The 25,737-nt window shown below is 38.2% G+C and overlaps 1 protein-coding gene and 1 non-coding gene across 2 annotated transcripts in view; one reads left to right on the top strand and one right to left on the bottom strand.

Annotated features, from left to right (window-relative positions):
- EPHA6 (EPH receptor A6) overlaps window positions 1-25,737 on the bottom strand; it is a 1,039,321-nt gene that overhangs the window by 407,791 nt on the left and 605,793 nt on the right. The gene's annotated exons all lie outside the window — the stretch shown is intronic.
- LOC112587392 lies at window positions 9,863-9,967 on the top strand. The gene has a single exon (XR_006639617.1). It is a non-coding gene; the product is annotated as a U6 spliceosomal RNA (small nuclear RNA).

Raw genomic sequence — 25,737 nt, 5'->3', positions numbered from 1 at the left:
CCTTCTTGATGAAAGTGAAAGAGAAAAGTGAAAATGTTGGCTTAAAGCTCAACATTCAGAAAACTAAGATCATGGCATCCAGTCCCATCACTTCATGGCAAATAGATGGGGAAACAGTGGAAACAGTGGCTGACTTTTTGTTTTTCTGGGCTCCAAAATCACTGCAGATGGAATTAAAAGGCGCTTACTCCTTGGAAGTAAAGGTATGACCAACCTAGACAGTATATTAAAAAGCAGAGACATTACTTTGCCAACAAAGGTCTGTCTAGTCAAGGCTATGGTTTTCCCAGTGGTCATGTATGGATGTGAGAAATGGAGTGTAAAGAGGGCTGAGTGCAGAAGAATTGATGCTTTTGAACTGTGGTGTTGGAGAAGACTCTTGAGAGTCCCTTGGACTGCAAGGAGATCCGACCAGTCCATCCTAAAGGAGATCAGTCCTGAGTATTCATTTGAAGGGCTGATGTTGAAGCTGAAACTCCAATACTTTGGCCCCCTGATGCAAAGAGCTTATTCATTGGATAAGACCTTGATGCTGGGAAAGATTGAGGGCAGGAGGAGAAGGGGATGACAGAGGATGAGATGGTTGGACGGCATCACAGACTCAATGGACATGGGTTTGGGTGGACTGTGGGAGTTGGTGATGGATGGGAGGCCTGGCGTGCTGCGGTTCATTGGGTCACGAAGAGGCAGACACAACTGAGAGACTGAACTGAACTGAACTGAAAAAAAAAGTTCAGAGTCTTAAAAGACATCCATACAATAGATTTCAATCAAGCTGTTTAAAAATTATGTAGACATACAGGCATCGGGAAATAAGTGTAATATTTAAAGTCACAAAAGTGAAAAGTGAAAGTAAAGTTGCTCAGTCATGTCCAAGTCTTTGTGACCCCATGGATTGTAGCCTACCAGATTCCGCCATCCATGAGATTTTCCAGGCAAGAATACTTGAGTGGGTTGCCATTTCTTTCTCCAGGAGATCTTCCCAACCCAGGGATTGAACCCAGGTCTCCCGCATTGCAGGCAGACGCTTTACCATCTGAGCCACCAGGGAAGTCAAAAAGTCACAAAAGCACTATGCAAAACAATATACATGGTGTGATTCAAAATATTTCTAAAATAGTAAATGCCCACAAACTACGTAACTAAACTGTGTAACTATTATATGTTGCTGTTGCTGTTTAGTCCCTAAGTCATGTCTGACTCTTCCTGACCCCATGGACTGTCATCTGCCAGGCTCCTCTGTCCATAGGATTTCCCAGACAAGAATACTGGCATAGATTACCATTTCCTCCTCCAGGGGATCTCTACAACCCAGGAAACTATTGTGTAACTATTGATAAGTCATGTAGCTATCAAGACTATTTTGGAAGATTTGGAATTGATCATGAATGAGATGACGGCCAGTTCCTCTCCAAATCATAATTCAGCAATATTCTTTTAAAAAAATTTAAAAATGTCATTCAGTGGTATAAACACCCACAGGGATGACCCTCCTCCTGAGGATGATGAGAACAAAGAAAATCAAAGGGATGTTATCCTTGTCTGGGACACATAATACCTGAAAGTTTCCCAAGGAAAATTTTTTTAAACTTACTATGACTGTAGTCTATTTAAACAATATAGATTTGCTTGATATTATACATGTAAGAGTGTGGCCAGCATGATCAAGAGGAAAACTCACGAGGAGATTCTCAAGACATTCAATAGCAAAAATGACTTTACTGAAGAAGCAGCAGCCCAGGAAGGCAAAGAGAACCAGTGGTGAGAAGACAAGTGAAATGTTATGCCTGACACTGTAATACTGAAAGGGCTTTTCCAAATACTACTTGTGCTACTCTGTTTATAATTGTTACTATTAGACAAATAGACAAATGTAGCAGTGAATCAACTGTACTTGGAGGATACTGTCCTCATTGCACCTGTTGTTTTCTTTCTCTGTTCTTTGACCTGGATAAAACTAAACTGTGGGTTCTCTAAAAACACATACATACCCACTGCTGCTGCTGCTAAGTCGCTTCAGTCATGTCTGACTCTGTGCGACCCCATAGACGGCAGCCCACCAGGCTCCCCTGTCCCTGGGATTCTCCAGGCAAGAACACTGGAGTGGGTTGCCATTTCCTTCTCCAATGCATGAAAGTGAAAAGTGAAAGTGAAGTCGCTCAGTCATGTCCGACTCTTAGCGACCCCATGGACTGCAGCCTACCAGGCTCCTCCGTTCATGGGATTTTCCAGGCAAGAGTACTGGAGTGGGGTGCCATTGCCTTCTCCATACATACCCACAAACATACATTATATATCAACTATAACAGTGTTAAATTACTAATAGTTGTTTACCATACTCACTTAGAAAACTAGAAGTTAACAAGAGCAAAATAGAAATAAACCTAATAATTGTCCAATAGTTTCTGATTTTGAAATTACATTGACAAGTTATTATATTACCCATAATTTAAAAATCTGATTTAAAAGGAATATGATCTCAGAGAGCCTAAATAATCTCAGTCTTAGCTTATGTGATATTCTGAAGACTTTTTCAAAAATATAATTCAAAATTTTAATAAATTCAAAAAGTTGAAGCTAAATATGAATATATTTATAAGGTATGACTATGAAGTAACACATGTAGCTTATGGAAGAGTTATTAAATTTTAGTCTTGCTATATATTTCTGTCATCCTTGAGTTTATGTGATGATACAAAATTGCAGACAAAGCTAGCTAAAAGCCACTGGCTTCAAAAGTATTTTAAACGAAGAAGTTTTGTGAAAATTAGTCTCAAAAGTATTATGGATTTGCTTATTAGATATTTCAAGAAGGAAAAAGAAAAGATCCTTTTCTATGCTGTTGGACCCCTAAGGTGCGTAAACAAACCAGAAAATTTCAGTCACATTTTGGCTGTGAAACAACCCATGGATATACTTGGGAATTTTAGAAGAGAGATTCACATATAAGGACTTCTATTCATAAGATAAAATAACAGCGATTACCTTTTTTTCCCTTAAGACAGAACCAAGACTTGTTTAAGACTTCTTTGATTACTGCAAACAAAATTGATTTTGATGTCTGAATTCCTAAAACATTTATTGTCTATTCCACATGACACTAGCAATTGTCTGCCTCTATCCTAAGCTCTTGCAAGCCCTCTTTATAGAATAAACAATAATATATTGTAGTTCGCTTTTCAATTTCTCATGCTTTTCACATACATTAAATCACCTTTAAAATACATTGAAACTTTGTAAGTACAACTATTTTCATTTTCAAGTTGGGAAATGCGGATCAGACTGGAAACAACTGGAAACAACAGGTACATAAGAGATAGGAAGTAGACTCCAGAATAAGACTGTACCTTAGGGACCATGTCACTGTGCCACATTCAAGATCTAAAGCTCCCGCAGGACCTGGTACAGTGCCACACAAAGACATTAGAAACTTTGCATGTAAATATGTCCTTTATCCAGAACTTGTTTAAATCTCATTTCAAGGCTTATCGGACAATTGCCCTGGCCTCTGAGGTTTTGTTTTATAGATCCATTATGGTACCATGCAAACACTATCTAATTAATTTACATACACCATGTATATAACCATCATTCTATAAGAGTAGAATTAATGCAAGAAAATAATAATAACATATAAGAATACTAATGTGCTCAGTCATTCAGTCATTTCCAACTCCTTGCAACCCCATGACTAGAGCCTGCCAGTCTCCTCTGATCATGGGATTCTCCAGGCAAGAATACTGGAGTGGGTTGCCATTTCCTCTAGGCTACCATGCCATCTCCGCCAGGGAATCTTCCCAACTCAGGGATCAAATCCATGTTTTCTGTGTCTCCTGAATTTCAGGCGGATTCTTTACCCACTGAATCACCTGGGAAGCCCATTATTTCACCATCTCAACTGAAAAATGTATATGGATTGAGGAATAAAACAAAGGCCCAAATATTCTGAGTTATTTGACTACTGATTTTGAGTACTCGCAGTATCAATTGCCTTTTCACTAATTCTAACCCCATTTTCATCATTCCAATACCTGTTCTAACTTCTGAACTGAGCTCTCAATTTTCCTCACCACAGTTTAACATTTTTGATCAGTAAAAGTCTGTTGGATCCCATAGATTTTTATAGGTTATAATGTTAAATTCTATAAGTCTATATAATCTAGCTGTGCAATGTTAAAAAAGCTGTTTTTGATTTTTTATTCTCTATTATTTTTGGGGAGTGAAAGTTATATTCATAATTTTGTATAAGCATATATTTGCTGTACAGAAGCAAAATTTGAAAACCTAAATGTATTTCTTTGGCTTAAGAATTAATTTAGGTTGGTTATTAATTTTTTAATAGAAGTATAGTTGATTTAAAACCAAGGAACCTGATTAAAGAATGGGCAGAAGACCTAAAAAGACTAATATATTAGTTTCAATATTTTTATAGATTGTACTTCATTTAATGTTATTATGAAATAATGGCTATATTTTCCTCCACTATACAATATACCCTTGCTGCCTATTGTATACATGGTAGTTTTAATCTCTTAATCCCATATGCTTATGTTGTCCTTCATCCCACTTCCCTCTCCCCACTGGTAACCACTAGTTTGTTCTCTGTATCTGTAAGTCAGTTTCTATTTTTTTATCATGACCAAAATGTTGTCTGCCATATCAGTAAACAAAGGATGCTGCAGCCATCAAGTCATTACATTAAAGCTGCCCAGAATGTGAGCCCTGAGCCCTGAGGGAACTCAGGATGGAGACAAATGGGCTGCGGGCTGCCCACTGCCAAGCCCATCTAGCAGTCAGCTGCTGCAGCCATCCCAAATATGCACCTGAGAAAACTCAGGATACTGGCCCCAGATAGCTGAGGTGCATATCAAAGGAATGGTTTTAGTGAGTCCAGACTCTTGCATCTGTCCATACATAGAAAACTGCTAAATTCCTTTAGAAACCTGGTTTTCTTTCATTAACAGTAGTCTTTTAATGGTCTGACTACCTGATTTAGTTGCAAAAACTCCCATATATCCCGGCTTTCCCCAATCCTCTTCTGAGCAGTCTCAGTGTTATTTGAGATGCTTTTTCCTGGGCTCAAAGTCCTAAGAGTGTCTGCCAGACAAAACATAACGCTCAGCTTTTAGGCTGTGCTTTCTTTTTTTATTTGATCTACAGTTATACACATTCATTCATTTGTATTATCTTTTTTCTTTTTTTTTTAAGATTCCACATGTAAGTGATAACAAAGAATATTTATTTTACTCTGTCTGATTATCTCACTAGAGAGCTCAGAAATAAATCCATGTGCCTGTGGTCAATTAATCTATGACAAAGGAGGCAAGAATATACAACGAAGTAAAGACAGTCTCTTCAGTAAGTGGTGCTGGGAAAGTTGGACAGCTACAAGTAAAAGAATGAGATTAGACTATTTCATCACACTATATACAGAAATGAACTTATAATGGATTAAAGACCTAAATGTAAGACCTGAAACAATAACAATCCCAGAAAAGAACATAAGAAGAACACTTTTTGACATAGATTGCAGCAATATTGTTTTGATCTGTCTTCTAAGGCAAAAGAAATAAAAGGAAAAATAAACAAATGGGATCTAATTTAACTTAACAGCTTTCAAAAGCAAAGGAAATCATTGACAAAAGGAAAAGACAACCCACTGAGTAGGAGAAAATATTTGCAAATAATACCACTAATAAGGACTTAATATCCAAGACACATAAACAGCTCCTATATTTCAATATATAAAAAAAAAAAATCTGATTAAAGAATAGGTAGTAGACCTGAAGAGGGCTTCCCAGGTGGGGCTAGAGGCAAAGAACCCACCTGCCAAAGCAGGAGATATAAGAAGTGCCATCCCTGGGTCAGGAAGATCCCTTGGATGAGGGCATGGCAACCCACTCAGTATTCTTTCCTGGAGGATCCCATGGACAGAGGAGCCTACAGTCCATACAGTTGCAAAGAGTTGGACACAACTGAAGCTACTTAACACACACACATAGACCTGAATAGGTTTCCCCAATGGCTCATCATTAAAGAAGCGGCCTGCAATGCAGGAGATGCAGTTTTGATCCCTGGAGGAGGAAATGGCAACACACTCCAGTATTCTTGCCAGGGAAAATCCCATGGAGAGAGGAGCCTGGTGGGCTATATAGTCCATGGGGTTGCAGAGTTAGACAAGACTGAATGACTGAACACAGAAAACCTGAATAGATGTTTTTCCAGAGAAGACACATCTGACTCTCTATGACCCCACAGATTATAGTCTGTCAGGCTCCTTTGTCCATGGAATTCTCCAGGCAAGAACTGGAGTGGGTAGCCAGCCATTCCTTTCTCTAGAAAGAAGATGTATAGATAGGTAAAAGGCACATGAAAAGATGCTCAACATCACTAATTATTAGAGAAATGTAAATCAAAACCACAGTGAGACACCACTTCATACATGTCAGAATGACTAACATCCAAGAAAATACAAATACATAATGGCGAGGATGTGTAGAAAAGCAAATTCCTCTACACTGTTGGGGGAATGTAAATTGTTGTGGCCACTATGAAAAACAGTGTGGAGGTTTCTCAAAAAATTGAAGACAAAACTGTCATGAGTACATGTGTGCATGCTAAGTTGCATCTATTGTGCCCAACTCTACGATCCTATGCACTGTAGTCCAACGGGCTCCTCCTTCCATGGGATTCTCCAGGCAAGAATACTGGAATGGGTTGCCATGCCCTCCTCCAGGGGATTTTCCTGACCCAGGGATCGAACCCATGTCTCTTATATCTCCTGCACTAGCAGGCAGGTTCTTTACCACTGGTACCACCTGGGAAGCCTACCATATGATCCAGCAATTCCACTCATGGGTATATATATATGAAAAAAAAACCAAAAAAACAAAAAAAAACAGGAAAACACTAAGTTGAAAATACACAAACACAACCTTTATAGCAGCATTATTTACAATAAAGAAAACAACCCAAATTATGGAAATCACCCAATGTCCATCACCAGACGAATGGATAAAGATGTGAGACATATATATAATCTCACATCTTCTTTATCCATATATGAACAGTGAATCATTACTGAGCCAGCAACATGCATAGATCTGGAGGACTTCATGCTTAGTGGAAGAGGCTGATTATTTTTAAGAAACAGAAGACTCAGGAAGCCTTTCTTTTCATGTCCCTCTTAGCTGTCTAAAGAATTTATGTAAAGGTTCTGTTCCTTGAATACAGATATCACCAGAGATACCTGAAAAGAATGTGGACTAGACGTGGTGGGACAAACTTATCAGGCTTGTCAAGAACCTCTTTGTGCCCCACTGTCTCTGTATGGCACAACAAATAAATGCTTTCCTGAGAATTGCCTTTTTTCCTTTTGGAATCCCAAATCACTACTCCAGCATACTCTTTTGTATGAATATTTAGCTGACAATGGTGTTTAAGGTGAAGGTTTCAATCATTTTTGGGAGGACTTACTCAGATTTCCTGGGTTTTTCCTCTGTCCATGGGATTCTCCAGGCAAGAATACTGGAGTATTTCCTAGTCCATGGGATCTTCCTGACCCAGGGATTGAACCTGGGTCTCCTGCATTACAGGCAGATTCTTTATTACTGAACCACCAGAGAAACCCCTCTCTCATTAAGACATTTTATCAAACTTTTATTTGGTTTTTCTTGTCAGTCTGTCTCAGGTCAATTTTATTTTTAGATCAGCCAGAAGAACCTAGAAGGGAGAAGAAAATTTCTTCCTTACCAAAGTTGGCTTAAAGCTCAACATTCAGAAAACGAAGATCATGGCATCTGGTCCCATCCCTTCATGGGAAATGGATGGGGAATGAGTGGAAACAGTGTCAGACTTTATTTATTGGGGCTCCAAAATCACTGCAGATGGTGACTCAGCCATGAAATTAAAAGATGCTTACTCCTTGGAAGAAAAACTATGACCAACCTAGATAGCATATTCAAAAGCAGAGACACTACTTTGCCAACATACATCCGTCTAGTCAAGGCTATAGTATTTCCTGTGGTCATGTATGGATGTGAGAGTTGGACTGTGAAGAAAGCTGAGTGCTGAAGAATTGATGCTTTTGAACTGTGGTGTTGGAGAAGACTCTTGAAAGTCCCTTGGACTGCAAGGAGATCCAACCAGTCCACTCTGAAGGAGATCAGCCCTGGGATTTCTTTGGAAGGAATGATGCTAAAGCTGAAACTCCAGTACTTTGGCCACCACATGTGAAGAGTTGACTCATTGGAAAAGACTCTGATGCTGGGAGGGATTGGGGGCAGGAGGAGAAGGGGACCACAGAGGATGAGATGACTGGATGGCATCACCGACTCGATAGACGTGAGTTTGAGTGAACTCCGGGAGTTGGTGATGGACAGGGAGGCCTGGCGTGCTGCAATTCATGGGGTTGCAAAGAGTCGGACACGACTGAGCGACTGAACTGAACTGAACAGTGTGCATGTGTGTGTGTACATGTAAATCTGTATGAGTTGTGTGCGCGCACATGTGTGTATGAGTGTGTGAGAGTATGTGAATGTGTGTGTGTATACATATGAGTGTGCATGAGTGTGATCATGTATGTGTGTGTGTGTGTGTGTGTGTGTGCGTGCTTTTATAGAGAGTATGGAAAGGCAGAAGAAAGCACTCATGCTGCTGCCCACTTGGGGGAATGTTGGATGATCCTGTCACACAGATTCAAGAAGATGCAAGTGTATTCCTGACAATTCACCATAAATAGGACTGTAAAACTGCCTTTGTTCTCTCATTAAAGAAATAATGCAATGCAACAACAGATTTATTGGCCTTGTTTCTGGTTCAAGCCAAGAGGAATAAATCTTGATTCTTCCTTGATGGAGATAGTCTTTGCGTAGGACAAGTATCCAGGTGCTATCACAGCTGCCTTGAAACATTCATGGCTTCCTGAGGATATGGGTGATTTTGTTCGTATCATTGATCAAATAGCAGAGTAAATCACTTGCATAAAATAACACCTGGTTGAGCTCTGTGTTTTGCTCTCATTTTCTATAGTTACTAATTGTTGTTTACAAATCATGACTGCATGTAGAAAAAAGCTTGTGTTTTCTCCTATTGGCTGCTAGCTCATAATTTCTACTTCATGTTCTCATAGTAACTTCAAAAGTATTTACTGCATATGTTACACTTTTATTTTATTTATAGTCACTGACATTTGTGACTAGTTTGTTAACAAGCCAAATGGCATTGCTCCAAATTTATTAAAGAATTTAATAGGATTTCAAAGGTTGTTAAAGCTAAAAATTATCTAAGTAGTATAATTCATTATCAATAATGTAAATCTTAGTCACACTTTTATATTTCTTTAAAATGCAACATGATATGTTAAATAATTGTGTTTTTTTCCCTAAATACTATTTCTAAGGGAAACAATATGTAGATAAAAAAAAAATTTTTAGTCTACACATTTGCATGGTGAGTTCATGCAACCAAGTAGTATTTGTTTTCTTAATAGTAACATAATTAATCATACAATATACATGAAAATGCATAAAATGTAATATTAATTTTAAAAACTAAAATTGGAATTTAGCAACACATAATTTCTGAATATTCAAGTTGTATTAGATTATTTTAAGTAAAGTGACAGGAAAACAAGGAAATAGATCTGTAATGGTGGTATTTTAGTTGGTACACAATATCAGGGCCATCACAATGGTTTACAGCCAGCACTCTTCAATCTGGATAATGCCTAAGCTGTAAAATATTTAAGTGTTTTGAGTGTTACCTTGAATCTATGTACTTCTGTCCTTAATAGTTTTAGAATTATGTCATTTACTATAATTGTTTTCATGGTTTTCTGACTTTGATGTAAGAGATCAATTTTGTGCTTGCTCCGGCAGCACACATACTAAAACTGGAAGGATACAGAGAAGACGAGCATGTCCCTGTGCAAGGGTAAAGGAAAATTCATGAAGTGTTCCATATTTTTGGAATATTACTCATATTTTTGGAATATTCCTAAAAGGAAAAAAAAAATGGGTCATTTGTAATTATATAGTTGAACTTAAGACAGTCATATAGAAAAGTAAGCCAGAAGGATAAAAACCAAATATTGCATATTAATGTGTATATATGGAATTGAGAAAAATCCTACTGATGAACCTATGTGCACGGCAGGAATAAAGACACAGATGTAGAGAACAGATTTGTGGGCACAGGAAGGAAAGAACGGGTGGGATGAATTGAGAGAGTAGCACTGACATATATATACTACACTGTGTAAAACTTACAGCTAGTGGGAGCCTCCTGTCTAGCACAGGGAGCTCAGCTCAGTGCTCTGCGATGACCTAGAGGGGTTGAGTAGGGGAAGGAGTGTGTGGCAGGCTCTAGAAGGAGGGAATATATGTATAATTATAGCTGATTCACATAGTTATACAGCAGAAACTAACACAACATTGTAAAGCAGTTATACTCCAATTAAAAAATAAAATTAAAAAAAGACAAATTTCAATAATGGGAATTTTTTAAACTACATATCTATTAATTTGATATGTATGTTTTTGATTTGTATTTGTAGCTGTTCAGCTCAGTTCAGTTCAGTCACTCAAATGTGTGCGACTCTTTGCGATCCCAGGCACTGCAGCACGCCAGGCTTCCCTGCCCATCATCAACTCCCAGAGCATACTCAAATTCATGTCCACTGAATCAGTGATACCATCTAGAGATCACATCCTCTGTTGTCCCCTTCTTCTCCCACCTTCAATCTTTCCCAGCATCAGGGTGTTTTCAAATTGAGTCAGTTTTTCACATCAGGTGGCCAAAGTACTGGACTTTCAGCTTCAGCCTCAGTCCTTCCAATGAATATTCAGTACTGATTTCCTTTAGGATGGACTGGTTGTATCTCCTTGCTGTCTAAGTGATTCTCAAGAGTATTCTCCAACATCACAGTTCAAAAGCATCAATTCTTTGGTGGTCAGTTTTCTTTATAGTCCAACTCTCACATCCAAACATGACTACTGAAAAAACCAAAGCTTTGACTAGATGGACCTTTGTTGGCAAAGTAATGTCTCTGCTTTTTAATATGCTCTCTAGGTTGGTCATACCTTTTCTTCCAAGGAGCAAGCATCTTTTAATTTCAATGCTGCAGTCACCGTCTGTAGTGATTTTCAGTTCAGTTCAATTCAGTTCAGTTCAGTCGCTCAGTCATGTCCGACTCTTTGCAACCCCATGAATTGCAGCACGCCAGGCCTCCCTGTCCATCACCAACTCCCAGAGTTCACTCAAACTCATGTCCATCGAGTTGGTGATGCCATGCAGCTATCTAATCCTCTGTTGTCCCCTTCTCCTCCTATCCCCAACCCCTCCCAGCATCAGAATCTTTTCCAATGAGTCAACTCTTTGCCTGAGGTGGCCAAAGTACTGGAGTTTCAGCTTTAGCATCATTCCTTCCAAAGAAATCCCAGGGCTGATCTCCTTCAGAGTGGACTGGTTGGATCTCCTTGCAGTCCAAGGGACTCACAAGAGTCTTCTCCAACACCACAGTTCAAAAGCATCAATTCTTCGGCGCTCAGCTTTCTTCACAGTCCAACTCTCACATCCATACATGACTACTGGAAAAACCATAGCCTTGACTAGACGGACCTTTGTTGGCAAAGTAGTGTCTCTGCTTTTGAATATGCTGTCTAGGTTGGTCATAACTTTTCTTTCAAGGAGTAAGCGTCTTTTAATTTCATGGCTGAAGTCACCATCTGCAGTGATTTTGGAGCCCAGAAAAATAAAGTCTGACACTGTTTCCACTGTTTCCCCATCTATTTGCCATGAAGTGATGGGACCGGATGCCATGACCTTAGTTTTCTGAATATTGAGTTCTAAGCCACTTTTCCACTCTCCTCTTTCACTTTCATCAAGAGGCTCTTTAGTTCTTCTTTGCTTTCTGCCATAAGTGTGGTGTTATCTGCATATCTGAAGTTATTGATATTTCTCCCTGCAATCTTGATTCCAGCTTGAGCTTCATCCAGCCTGGCATTTCACATGATGTAATCTGCATATAAGTCAAATAAACAGGGTAACAAAATATAGCATTGACGTACTCCTTTCCCAATTTGCAACCAGTCTGTTGTTCCATGTCCAGCTCTAACTATTGCTTCCTGACCTGCATACAGATTTCTCAAGAGGCAGGTCAGGTGGTCTGGTATTCCCATCTCTTTCAGAATTTTCTGCAGTTTGTTGTGATCCACACAGTCAAAGGCTTTGGCATAGTCAATAAAGCAGAAATAGATGTTTTTCTGGAACTCTCTTGCTTTTTCAATGACCAAATGGATGTTGGCAATTTGGCATCTGGTTCCTCTGCCTTTTCTAAATCCAGCTTGAACATCTGGAAGTTCAGAGTTCAGGTACCATTGAAGCCTGGCTTGGAGAATTTTGAGCATTACTTTGTTAGCGTGTGAGATGAGTGCAATTGTGCAGTAGTTTGAGCATTCTTTGGCATTGCCTTTCTTTGGGACTGCAGTGACCTTTTCTAGTCCTTTGGCCACTGCTGAGTTTTCCAGATTTACTGGCATGTTGAGTGCAGCACTTTCACAGCATCATCTTTTAGGATTTGAAATAGCTTAACTGGAATTCCATCACCTCCACTAGATTTGTTCGTAGTGATGCTTCCTACAGCCCACTTGACTTCACATTCTAGGGTGTTTGGCTCTAGGTGAGTGATCACACCATTGTGATTATCTGCGTCATGCAGATCTTTTTTGTATAGTTCTTCTGTGTATTCCTGCCACCTCTTCTTAATTTCTCCTGCTTCTGTTAGGTCCATACCATTTCTGTCTTTTATTGTGGCCATCTTTGTCACATCTTTGTAGCTGTTAGTTGCCTAAATTTGCCTGGTTCTTAAGGAAGCCAAATCTGTTTTCAAAGAGAAGTGGTCTAGCAGGCTAAAAATCAGCCCATATAATAAACCCAGTGAGAAATGAGTCATAAATCCACTGAGAAATGACCTCTGCTTGCTGGAGATTTGTTTCCCAGATACCCACAGAAATGTTTCCTTGCATGCAGCTATGCTTCAGAAAAACCTGAGTATAATTTGCTCAGATCAATTTCCTAATCTCAATTATATCTTCCCACATTTTGAACTGTTCTGCTAGGTGGCGCTAGTAGTAAATAACCCGCCTGCCAATCAGGAGATGCCAGAGACACAGGTTCAGTTCCTGGGTTGGGAAGATCTTATGGAGGAGAAAATGCTAACCACTCCAATATTCTTGCCTGAAGAATTCCTCAGGCAGAGGAGCCTGGCAGTCTATGGTCCATAGGGTCGCAAAGAGTCAGACACGACTGAAGTGACTTAGCCCTAGCACTGCTCTCTACACTTTATATATCTTGTCCATTTGAGAATATACACTATGATGTTTCTTTTTTTAAACTTCTAAACTCTACTTATCTGTTTAAAGTCAAAGCCTCCTGGAAGAATTCAACTGTCATAAATCCCCTCCCTCAGGAGTTCTGCAACCAGGGAGGACTCTTGCCTATCACCAGAAAGAAGTTAGCACCCTAAGAAATCATCTAAACAGATACTGTCACAAAACTATATATCTGCCATCTATTTCTGTAAGGGTCCATTTATCTTTTCTAAATGTCATTTGTGTTCCCATAAGTGCTCTTTATTCCCCTCCCCTTCCCCTGTCAAGATATAAGTCCCCAGTTCTAAATGTCTCCTTGAGTCATATTTTTCTATGAACTATGTATATACAGGAATAAAAATCCATCTTTTCTGTTGATAATCTCTCTTTTGTCAATTTAATTCACAAGTCTAAGAACAATATAAAAAGAAGGTAGGCAATTTTCTTTTTCTTCCCTGACAGCTTCAGTGCAATGAGGATGGGTTCAATGCTATTAATAGTAGTATAATTGTGGGTGGTATTGTTGTCTTAGATGTTTTCATGAGCGTATTTTTGAACTTCTTATACATATCAATGTGCCATTTTGCGATAAGGTGGTATTTTTAAAGAATTAGAGGGAACTTCATTAGGGCACAGAAATCTAGGGAGTAAAAATCTGTAGATAGTGAACCTTTGAAATACACCTGGTCTAAATGGCGTTCCTCTTTTCTTTCCTTATGGTGTTCCCTTTGGGGATTTTGTTCCCACTTAGGTGTGTACTTACTGTCCTTTTTATAGACTCTTGCATATGCCTTTTTGTGATGGGAGTACATTTAAGTATCTAGAGATAGAATTATTAGGATAAAGGCTATCTTGATATGCATCTAATGTTGGAATTCTGGAAGAAAGTCTACAGTATTACAACCATATTGATAGTGACTTAGTCCAAATGTGACTTTTCAAGCACTTATGTAAACTGTCCACATAAAGTAATAAGAAAAGACACTTGAATATAACCCTTAAATAATCCCTCTTGACCTTTTAAATAATGGCCTCCAAGTAAAGAGATGCCAATTTTTATGATAATGTAAGAGGTAATGCTCGATTTTGACAAGATTAAGAAACAAATGATGTACTAAAGTCAGACTTTGTTAGCTTTTCAGAACCTATTGTGCCTATCTTTTCACTTCTGCAAATCAAACTTCCTTTCATTTTTGCCCTGGAGACCCAGTTTTAAATACCAGCACCTCACTGGTCATAAATCACTATTTACCAAACTAAGGAGGTTGTGACTCTGGTCTTTAAGATGCTGATAGGTGTTTCATGAAGGAGATATAATATCTTCAAATTCTAATTATATCTTTGGGCAATGCTAGATTAAAGTTACTGTAAATATCAAAAAAGAGGTGATGACATTATATTTTTCTTATTTCATATTATGTAAAATGGAAAACTTTTACTGGCACTATGTTCATAAAATATCAGAATGTCTAGAAAACTACTTTTGGAAATAATATTAGTCTAACCTTTGGAAACTTTATTATGTTGACCCTAGCTCAAGAGTTTGTATTGACTACTGACATATTTCTGGCATAAAAAACTCAGAAAGACTGTCAAATGTCTTAAGTTTCTGGAACAAGACTGGGTTTCCTTTTCACTGAGATACCCTGGCAGCCACTAGGAACCTACAGCCACAAATGAGTGAGGATGGAGGGAGGATCAGGAGAGTCCCAGCAGGGGCTCTCCTGATAGGTGTCAATGTAGTGCTGGGATTATGCACGTGGACTTTGGAGTTAGGCTCCTTGGTTTTGAATCCCAGCTCTGTTACTGGTCATGTGAATGTGAGCAATTTATTTAACCTCTCTGTTTTCTTTTTTTTCTTCTAAAAAGAAGAAATAATAATATCCACTACTGAAGGTTATTGTGAGGATTAAGTATATAGTTTCATTTAAAAGCATTTAAAATAACTCCTGACACACTGCAAACACGCAAGATTACTGGCTATTGCTACTATCGTGAACAAGAGAACATTGAACAAACACTGTTATTATCATAAAAGAGCCATTTCATTAATAAATCTTATAAGATTTTGCAACAGTCAACATCACAAATTCAGGAAAACCTTTCATATGCCACATGCTAAAAAGTCATGCAGAAAATAAAATGTTTCTTCATATATGAAAGACTTGTGGCAAGTAGTTCCCAAAGGATATTTATTAAATTTGAATATCTTTGGTAAATGCCACATTGGGAGTAATTTTCCAGAAAATTACATGTTTAGGATTTCAATAAATAATGCACAGGAAAAGATTTGTGTAGTTAAGTACTATTTTGGGAACACTAGATGGGAAAAAAAGCCAAATAAGTTTTCTTATTAAAGGTATTAAAACCAATACAATATTGTAAAGTTAAAAAATAAAATAAAATTAAAAAAAATCAAAGCTTAGAATGTGTTATTATTCTGCTTTGTAAGTAGCAAAGAATATCATATAGCATGCACATTTCCTTAACTCAACTGACCAAGGAAACACTTTTTTAAAAGTATGTCACAGGAGTAATCCTCTGTAGAAATACTTTGGGGACTGCTGATATAGAACTAAGTCCAGGAAATTGAAACATTTATTCAAACATATATACTTTATTGGAATTTTCTAGGTCCTGTTAATTGCATGCCAGGGAACATTTAAAAATCTCATGTCACCCACTGGTACTGCATTCTAGCCAAAATGGTAGAATCTAATTTTCAGGGCATGCATTTTCAATGAAAAATTTCAATAAGTGAACTTGGCCTTTTGTTTTAATTCTGCAAGTTTAAGTTAACCAAATAAGAGTAATGCCCTTTTTGTAATGTTTATGGATGTGTCTAGTATATGTCAGAGAGCTTTGGCAGGAAACAGATATAATTCTCACAACAAAGGCACAAATACTCCTTCTTTGGGGACACGTGATATCAATGTTTCCATTAGAATCAAGTGTCACATGTCTTTCCATAAAGATATCATTATAAAAATATTAATGAGTCCATACCTTATTCCTTATATATCTACCCATTGAAGTCCTAAATAATCTTTCAACACCATAGAATAAACTCCTGCCTCTGGGTCAGGCCATTAAGTAAATCACTGATTAAATACATCGTTGGTGTTCTATGGCCACAAAAATTAATGTAGTACTTTCTTTTGGATCAGGTGATACCTTATTTGCTCAGAGGGTGTGGTGGAATGGATGGTTGTTTTAGCAAATTTTCAGATCTTCAGGACATGACTTCCTGTCTACCTTAACTGCTACTGTTTTCTGAGTATATCTCAGTAGGAAATAATAGCACCTTCCTTCTAAAGGACTATAAAAACTAAAAAGAGAAGCACAAATACCAAAATTGAATGTATATTGAATCTATAGTATATCTGGTTGAAAGTTATCCAATTTATGCTTTCTTGTTTTGTTTTCATATTAAAAACTATAGTATATCTGACATTATTATCACAAAGTTCTTTTTTACAGAACAAAGCCATTGACTCCTATGTATATGAACCATCAGGTGACAGATTGTTTGACTAGCACAGATCCTAAAGTTAAAAATGCTTTAGTTACGTGAAGGAGCACATCAATTGAACACTACTGTGTTTGCCCAAGTCAGGGTGGATCCTAATTGCTTTGACAAATTTCCTGCTGAGAAATTGATATTCAAAGATTTCTTAATGCCTTTTTTTAACCCATTTACTTCATTTTAAAGCTTCAAAGTCTTCCTTTCTGTTAATTATCACATATACTAAATACAAAGAACAAAATGCTATCTATGTTTTATTCATCTAAGCAGGATATCTGAACACTAAGTTACAGCAAAGATGGGAACTCATTGAAGCAAAGGTCATTCTCTGTCAAACAAGACCATAAGAGACTTTTCTTTTAGTAGAGAATTCATGAATATTTAATCGGAGTATTTCCATGAACTTGCTGTAAAAGCTATGTTTCTTGGCATTTACTAAGGATGTCACAATCGGTTACTGTAATTTAAATCTTTTGCTGATATGCTTATCAGACTTCCATTTAAAACATGCTCATCATCCATATACTAATTCATCTAATATAAATATTTCTAAATAGTTAGCATTCTAGACATTTACATTATATAAAATCAAATTCTGATTTATTTGTAAATACATATTATTTTTGTCCTAATATACAGCCAAGAGTCTACAGAAAAAAAAAACAAAAAAACAAAACCCACAATAAAACAATGAGTGAGTTAGTTCTCTTTATCTGAATGAAAACAGACTATCTTCATAAATGCTTCTGAAGTTTAGGCCACATGCTAAGTAGTCTTTTGGGGCCCAAATGGTGAAAAGATCAACAAAAAACAAACCACAGATCGGACCCTACTAAAGTTTCTTTAATTTAAATTCTGCTGTGAAGTTTAGTCACTCAGTCATGTCCTATGGATTCTTTACCTGTGGAGCCATCAGGGAAACCCCGAAGTATCTATAAAAGGCAGCTCAATGGATACCATTCAGAATATTATCTATAGCCCCTGAGGAGGAACTTAAGGCCCCTGACTTTTGTTTAATGACTAAACTACTAAATATTATTATTTGGTCTCATTTGAGCATTTTCCTTTGTTTCTGCATTTTCTCACTCCTTTAATTAAATTATTGTTTGATTAAAGTTTTCCTACAGCCAAAAGGTACACTGAGGACATAGGAGAAGGGAGGACCACAGGGCCCTGCTCTATTTCAATTTTCACTTTTCTTTACTACTCCTCAATCTTGAAGAGAGACAGGTACAGAACAAGGAAGGGGATCAAGTTCTAGAAAGAAAATTTAATCATAAACTTGGCAGAGGAACTTGGTTATAGCTATATTTCTGTTCCAATTTTTCTCAACTCTTTGAAGGAATGGGGTGATGGCCTCTCTGGTGACTTCTTGATAAAGAGGAGTATAGTCCTGCATAGGTTTTGGAATGGACATGGAGTTGGAAATAAATTCAAGTTCCAAGCTTAGCATCAAGATTTTATATTAGAACAATATATTTTATATTACCTTTCTCTTTGGTTATTTTGCTATAGTACCTGAACAAACATTTGAAAATTAGTGGACATATTACAATGAGGATAATAATCAAAATATATATTCTCTAAATGTAATTTTTTTTCTTAATGGTTAAAGCAGTGTGCAATGTATGTTTAACAGGCCACAAACAAGCTATTTTGGTTAGTCTAAATTTCAAACTGGGCTTCCCTGGTCGCTCAGTGGTAAAGAATCTGTCAGCAGTTCAGGAGACCTGGGTTCAATGCTTGGGTCAGGAAGATCCCCTGGAGAAGGGAATGGCAACCCACTCCAGTATAATGCCTCCATGGCATTACAGAGAGTTGGACATGACTGAATGACTAATACTTCCACTTTCAAAATTCAAATTAAATCAGGTTTAAGCCAGAATGACTTCCCCACACCCCAATAAGTGAACATTTCTTCCATCGCTTTCCCCTTTTAATCATAAATGTTTTCATAGACAGCACTGATAATCAGTATATTTTCCCAGCATTGCCAGAATGGCTCAGTTGCCTGCTCTGCATCCATTCACATCCATCGGTGCTAGGCCAACTTTTTGTATATATATTGGTCTAGTTATCAACATTTTGGGGGAAACTGATCAGACAAAACAAACAAGTACAGAGGTATGCTGACAGGGAAATATTTTAAAGGCTATATATTTTATCACTTATACCCAATTGCCACATAAGCATTGCACATGTGCTTTCAGCAGTAAACTTAGAGCCAGCGGTGATACACATCAGACTCTGTGATAATTTCATTAGATGATTTCTTTTCCATCAGAACACTGGGGTCAAAAATATTGTTTGAAGTAAAACAATAGCTCTGTTAGAATTTTAAAATTTCTTACTCAGTTGATCAGTGTGATCCAAAAGTTACCAATTTTTTCATATAATTTAACATACCAAATAATTCTAGCTACTTAAATATTTTTTCTAAGATGCCTAGAGGCCCTCTGGAACACTGAAAGTTAGTTAGAGGAAGAAACTTACAATCTGTTATCAAAAGCAGCTCAATATTCCAGGAAAATTTTGTTTTCTTAACAGGAAGAAAGAAAACCAAATTCCAATCTTGTATCAGCTTGCTATTAACAACAAAGTTCATTTACTTAAATCTAATCTTAATCCTGACAACACATATTTTTTTTCCAAAGTCATTTTTCATAAATCTTTTATCACAACCTGGGTCCATATTAATTTATCCCTTATTTTTCCCCCTACATAAGCAAGCAGATTTAGGACAAAATTATTTTGCTTTTTTTCCTCAACAAAAATATTTCCATATTTATACCTTCTTTCACCAGTAATACATATCCTACCTGCTTTACACACTAAAATGGTTTCCTTATCATTTTAGTAGCTTTAATCACATATTACAAATTTTAACTTAAATGACCCTAACAAAACCAAGAAAGAAGTAATTGAACTGCTACACCAACATTTTCTGATTGGCAAACTTTAGAATGTGTTCTATAACCTCTAAAAACATACTTTTTTCATAGTATAATTTCTCTTTAATGTGATAGAAGATGCATGTTTAATGAACCCAAACATCTTTTGAAGTTCTTCTAATTAACCCAAAACTGAAGTCTCAGGTCAAGTGGGCTGCATTTGTATTTTAAGGACATGATAAGAGCTCACTTCAAACTTTCTCCTAGGCGTATTTTTGTTCTCTCAGAGTTAGAATTCTGAAAACAACATTTTATCACACTAGTTTTCTTTAACTGCATATGCATAAAGAACCAATTTTGGAGTTTTAAGAGTTTCATCTTAACCCTCTGGAGTCTGAAGAATAGAATTACCATACATTGTTTAAAAACTCATCTTTATTTTGCTTTAATTGTAATCTTATAGAGTTTTTTCCCCTAATGAATTGAACTTGAATTGCCCATTTTACAAAAGACAACAAAGGTACCAATTGCATAAATGGAATATGCATTCACGCACCGGAAGACAGAACTGTCGCAAACCTGCTGAGGGAATAACCGGTAACGGAGTCTGGAACAAACATTTCCACAAAGGGTCCTCAACATCCAGGTGCACAACAGAACCAACTGGCTGCTGCTGCTGCTAAGTCACTTCATTCATGTCAGACTCTGTGCAACTCCATAGACGGCAGCCCACCAGGCTCCGCCGTCCCTGGGATTCTCCAGGCAAGAACACTGGAGTGGGTTGCCATTTCCTTCTCCAACGCATGAAAGTGAAAAGTGAAAGTGAAATCGCTCAGTCGTGTCCAACTCTCAGCGACCCCATGGACTTCAGCCTACCAGGCTCCTCCGTCCATGGGATTTTCCAGGCAAGAGTACTGGAGTGGGGTGCCACTGCCTTCTCCAACTGGCAAAAATGCCCAAATAGCACTTTTCATTCACAAACAGTACTGAATGGCAGACAGTCAACAGAACCAATCAGCAAAAGGCCCATATAGTGCTTTGTGCTCAAAAGAGATTTGCCCAGGTTCACACTGGTGGACGGACTTACTGGGTCTTGGAGCTTGTCAGTTCATCCAGATGCATGTCTCTTTTTCACCAAAGAAAAGCGTAAGTCAGCAGCCAGTGCCGAGCGGGGGAGAAACTGGGAGGATCCCCAAAACAAATGGTTTCTGCAGCTGATATGAGTGTCCCTCAAAATCCCCCTCTTGGGGCCAGCTAGCCATGAGCAGCTGGCTCATTTCAACCATCTTGGTGTGTTGCTCCAGCCGTTGGCTCTGGAAAACCCAGAGGAGCCAGATGTCATGAGAGCACAGCCTCACGTTGGGCGCCCAAAAGCTGTTACCGAAAGTGGGTTTCTGGCTGCTGGCTGCTCTAAAGCCAATACAGAGGCCAGGGAGGTGGAAAGGAAAGCTTCCTTTATTTCAGAGGTCAGCAACTGGGGGTGGGTCGGGAAGGTAGACTCCTGTCTAAAGGCTGACTGCCCCCACTGACAATCAGTGGGCAAAAACTTTCATAGAGATAGGGGGCTACATGTAGAAACAACACAGTAGGCTCTGATAGTCATCTTGAAATTAGTCATGCAGTGCTCTGATCAGCTTCACCTTAGTTGCTTTAAGTATATATTATTTCAGTTCAGTACAGTTAAGTCTCTCAGTCGTGTTCGACTCTTTGTGACCCCATGGACTGCAGACAACCAGGCCTCCTTGTCCATCACCAACTCCCGGAGTACCTCAAACTCATGTCCATTGATTTGGTGATGCCATTCAACCATTTTATCCTCTGGTGTCCCCTTCTTCTCCCACCTTTGATCTTTCCCAGCATCAGGGTCTTTTCAAATGAGTCAGTTCTTTGTATCAGGTGGCCAAGGTATCAGAGTTTCAGCTTAAACATCAGTCCTTCCAATGAATATTCAGGACTGATTTCCTTTAGGATGGACAGGTTAGATCTCCTTGCAGTCCAAGGGAATCTCAAGAGTCTTCTCTAACACCACAGTTCAAATGCATCAATTCTTCGGTGCTCAGCTTTCTTTATAGTCCAATTCTCATATCCACACATGACTACTGGAAAAACCATGACTAGATGGACCTTTGTTGGCAAAGTAATGTCTCTGCTTTTTAATATGCTGTCTAGGTTGCTCATAACTTTCCTTCCAAGGAGTAAGCGTCTTTTAATTTCATGGCTAAAGTCACCATCTGAAGTGACTTTGGAGCCCCCAGAATAAAATCTGCCACTGTTTCCATTGTTTCCCCATCTATTTGCCATGAAGTGATGGGACAGGATGCCATGATCTTTGTTTTCTGAATGTTGAGCTTAAGCCAACTTTTTCATTCTCCTCTTTCGCTTTCATGAAGAGGCTCTTTAGCTCTTTGCTTTCTGCATATCTGAGGTTATTGATATTTCTCCTGACAATCTGATTCCAGCTTGTGCTTCATCTAGCCCAGCATTTCTCATGATGTACTCTGCATATAAGTTAAATAAGCAGGGTGACAATATACAGCCTTGACGTACTCCTTTCCTGATTTGGAACCAGTCTGTTGTTCCATGTCCAGTTCTAACTGTTGTTTCTTGACCTGCATACAGATTTCTCAAGAGGCAGGTCAGGTGTGTGGTATTCCCATCTCCTTGAGAATTTTCCACAGTTTGTTGTGGAAACACAGTCAAAGGCTTTGGCATAGTCAATAAAGCAGAAATAGATGTTTTTGTGGAACTCTCTTGCTTTTTTGATGATCCAACAGATGTTGGCAATTTGATCTCTGGTTCCTTTGCCTTTTCTAAAACCAGCTTGAACATCTGGAAGTTCATGGTTCATGTACTGTTGAAGCCTGGCTTGGAGAATTTTGAGTATTACTTTACTAGTGTGTGAGATGAGTGCAATTGTGCAGTAGTTTGAGCATTCTATTAGGTTGGCCAAAATGTTTTTCAGTAACATGTCAAAATGTTACGGAAAAGCCCAAATGAACATTTAGGCCAACCCAATATTTAATTCAAGGGTTTGTCTGTTCCCATTTCTTTGAAGTCAGTTCTCCAAAATTTTGGCAGCTTATGTCACGTCTATAGTCCAGTCATCATCAGATCAGATCAGTCGCTCAGTCGTGTCCAACTCTTTGCGACCCCATGAATCGCAGCACGCTAGGCCTCCCTGTCCATCACCAACTCCCGGAGTTCACTCAGACTCACATCCATTGAGTCAGTGATGCCATCCAGCCATCTCATCCTCTGTCGTCCCCTTCTGCTCCTGCCCCCAATCCCTCCCAGCATCAGAGTCTTTTCCAATGAGTAAACTCTTCGCATGAGGTGGCCAAAGTACTGGAGTTTCAGCTTTAGCATCATTCCTTCCATATAAATCCCAGGGCTGATCTCCTTCAGAATGGACTGGTTGGATCTCCTTGCAGTCCAAGGGACTCTCAAGAGTCTTCTCCAACACCACAGTTCAAAAGCATCAATTCTTCAGCGCTCAGCCTTCTTCACAGTCCAACTCTCACATCCATACATGACCACAGGAAAAACCATAGCCTTGACTAGACAAACCTTTGTTGGCAAAGTAATATCTCTGCTTTTGAATATGCTATCTAGGTTGGTCATAACTTTCCTTCCAAGGAGTAAGCGTCTTTTAATTTCATGGCTGCAGTCACCATCTGTAGTGATTTTGGAGCCCAGAAACATAAAGTCTGACACTGTTTCCACTGTTTCCCCATCTATTTCCCATGAAGTGGTGGGACCGGATGCCATGATCTTCGTTTTCTGAATGTTGAGCTTTAAGCCAACCTTTTCACTCTCCATTTTCACTTTCATCAAGAGGCTTTTGAGTTTCTCTTCACTTTCTGCCATAAGGGTGGTGTCATCTGCATATCTGAGGTTATTGATATTTCTCTCGGCAATCTTGATTCCAGCTTGTGTTTCTACCAGTCCAGCGTATCCCCCTCAACATCTAATGAACTTTGAAGGCTGAGAATTTCTAGGGGTGTTTTTCCAGAAGACTGTGAATTTCTGTGAGCATAATTTCATGCACATGACTACATCTGTATATGTATTTCTTAAAGTGGGCAGTGACTGCAGAGGGTAAAGAAGTCCAGATGTAGAGAGTACCTTCTTGGATTTATTCTGACTCTGCAGTCTTGTGCTAAGTTGCTTTAGTAGGGTCTGACTCTTTGTGACACTATGGTCTGTAGCCCCCAGGCTCCTCTGTCCTTGTATTCTCCAGGCAAGAATACTGAAGTGGGTTGCTGTGCCCTCCTCCAGGGGATCTTCTCAACCCAGGTATTGAACCCACATCTGCAGCTTGGGCATTGTACGCAGATTGTTTACTGCTGAGATACCAGGGAAGGCTTATTTGGACTATAATCTGATTAATGTTGTCAACAATTATTTTTGTCTCAAAACCTTCAAGATATATGTTTTAAAATCCTTGTGTTCAAGTAAAAAGGTAGATATACCCAAAACATGTTTCCAGATTATATCCAGGGAATATAAATGAGAAGATCTTTTAATTCTGTAGATCAGGTTTTACATTTTGTGACAACGATTAGATTACGTCTGTCGTCAATGACCTCTTCTGGATAATTCCTAAGATACAGCTATCTTGCTCTCTATCTTTTCATGGACTCTTGTCTCACCACTTTAATAAGTTTTCCATTCCTAAAAATGCTGAATTGACTTTTAAAATGTGTCTGCAACATTATTAATTTGGCTTGTTATTTCTCCATTTCCTATTATGTGAACTTTCATTATTCCTTATCACATTTTTTTATATCTTAAATTAGTATATTTACCTCTCATTACATATCCAAATTTTTTTTCACTTTATGGTTTTCCCTCCCATGAGTTCAAAGCCATACTTTTGAAAATCATAAACATTTTTTTATGCTTCTAATTTCTATAGCAAAAAGATTTTAAGAGGTCTGAACTTCCTCCTAATCATCTATATTAACATTTTTTTGCTTGATTCTGAAATATTCTTAATTGGTCACATGATGGCTTCAGTTTTGTTGTTATCTGTCTTTCAAATGAAGGAAATCTCTTCAGTCTGAGCTTTGGCAATACATACGACAGGAGAATTGTCTCTGTCCCACTTTTATCCATGTGGGTCCCAGTATCATCTACTTAGACTCAGAGCTGGACAACAGAAGGGTATGCTTAATTTTTCAGATTATAGATAATTTTATCATATATAATTCTACTAAATATTCTTCTATCCCCATTACCTGAGTTTTTGATACCCTGATAATATAAAATCTCCATAATAAATTGTTACTTATGCTCTTATCTCCTTCAAACCACCACCAGCATAATTCATCATTCTTTGCCATTATTTTTCTTACTTCCTGATTTTCTGATGAGCGTAAATTCCTCAGTCAATGTAGAAAGTAACAGTGTTGAAAAGAGTCTCATTTTCCCAAAAAAGGTATACACATCAGGCAGAAATGATTCATCAATGTTCCAGTTCAGACCTAATTCTGAATCAAAATAAACAATGGGTCTGGTCCCACATGTAAGGAGCTGGGAAATACTCTATCCTAAAAATAAGTAATAATCTGAACAGATTGAAAAATCAACAACTCTTCTTGGATTCATAAAAGAGATGAATTCAGAAGGCAAACCACTGCTTTTGAATTAGAAAGGCAACTACAGCAAGTCCTGGCTTATTGGAGCAGAGACAGAAGAACAGAATCTGCTGTGGAAACCAGTGTTGGGGCAGGAAACCTGCCTTGTAATTGGCAAATTGCTGGAGACCCAACGTGGACAACTCTGGAAAGTTAAAAACTCCAGGGCTACTAGTGATAGAAGAACCCCCATACTTTGTGGATTTTACCTCCAGGTTCTTACGGTAAAAACTGGAGAAAAGCTCCCTCATTCTTCAGGCAGTTGTAGAAGAAAAGGAACCATTTTAAATATTCCACAACACTTTGTTTTT

This window comes from Bubalus bubalis, chromosome 1, assembly GCF_019923935.1.
Source record: "Bubalus bubalis isolate 160015118507 breed Murrah chromosome 1, NDDB_SH_1, whole genome shotgun sequence".
Classification (NCBI taxonomy): domain Eukaryota; kingdom Metazoa; phylum Chordata; class Mammalia; order Artiodactyla; family Bovidae; genus Bubalus; species Bubalus bubalis.
The sequence above is the reverse complement of the archived record's forward strand: the minus strand, read 5'-3'. Positions and strand labels throughout refer to the sequence as shown.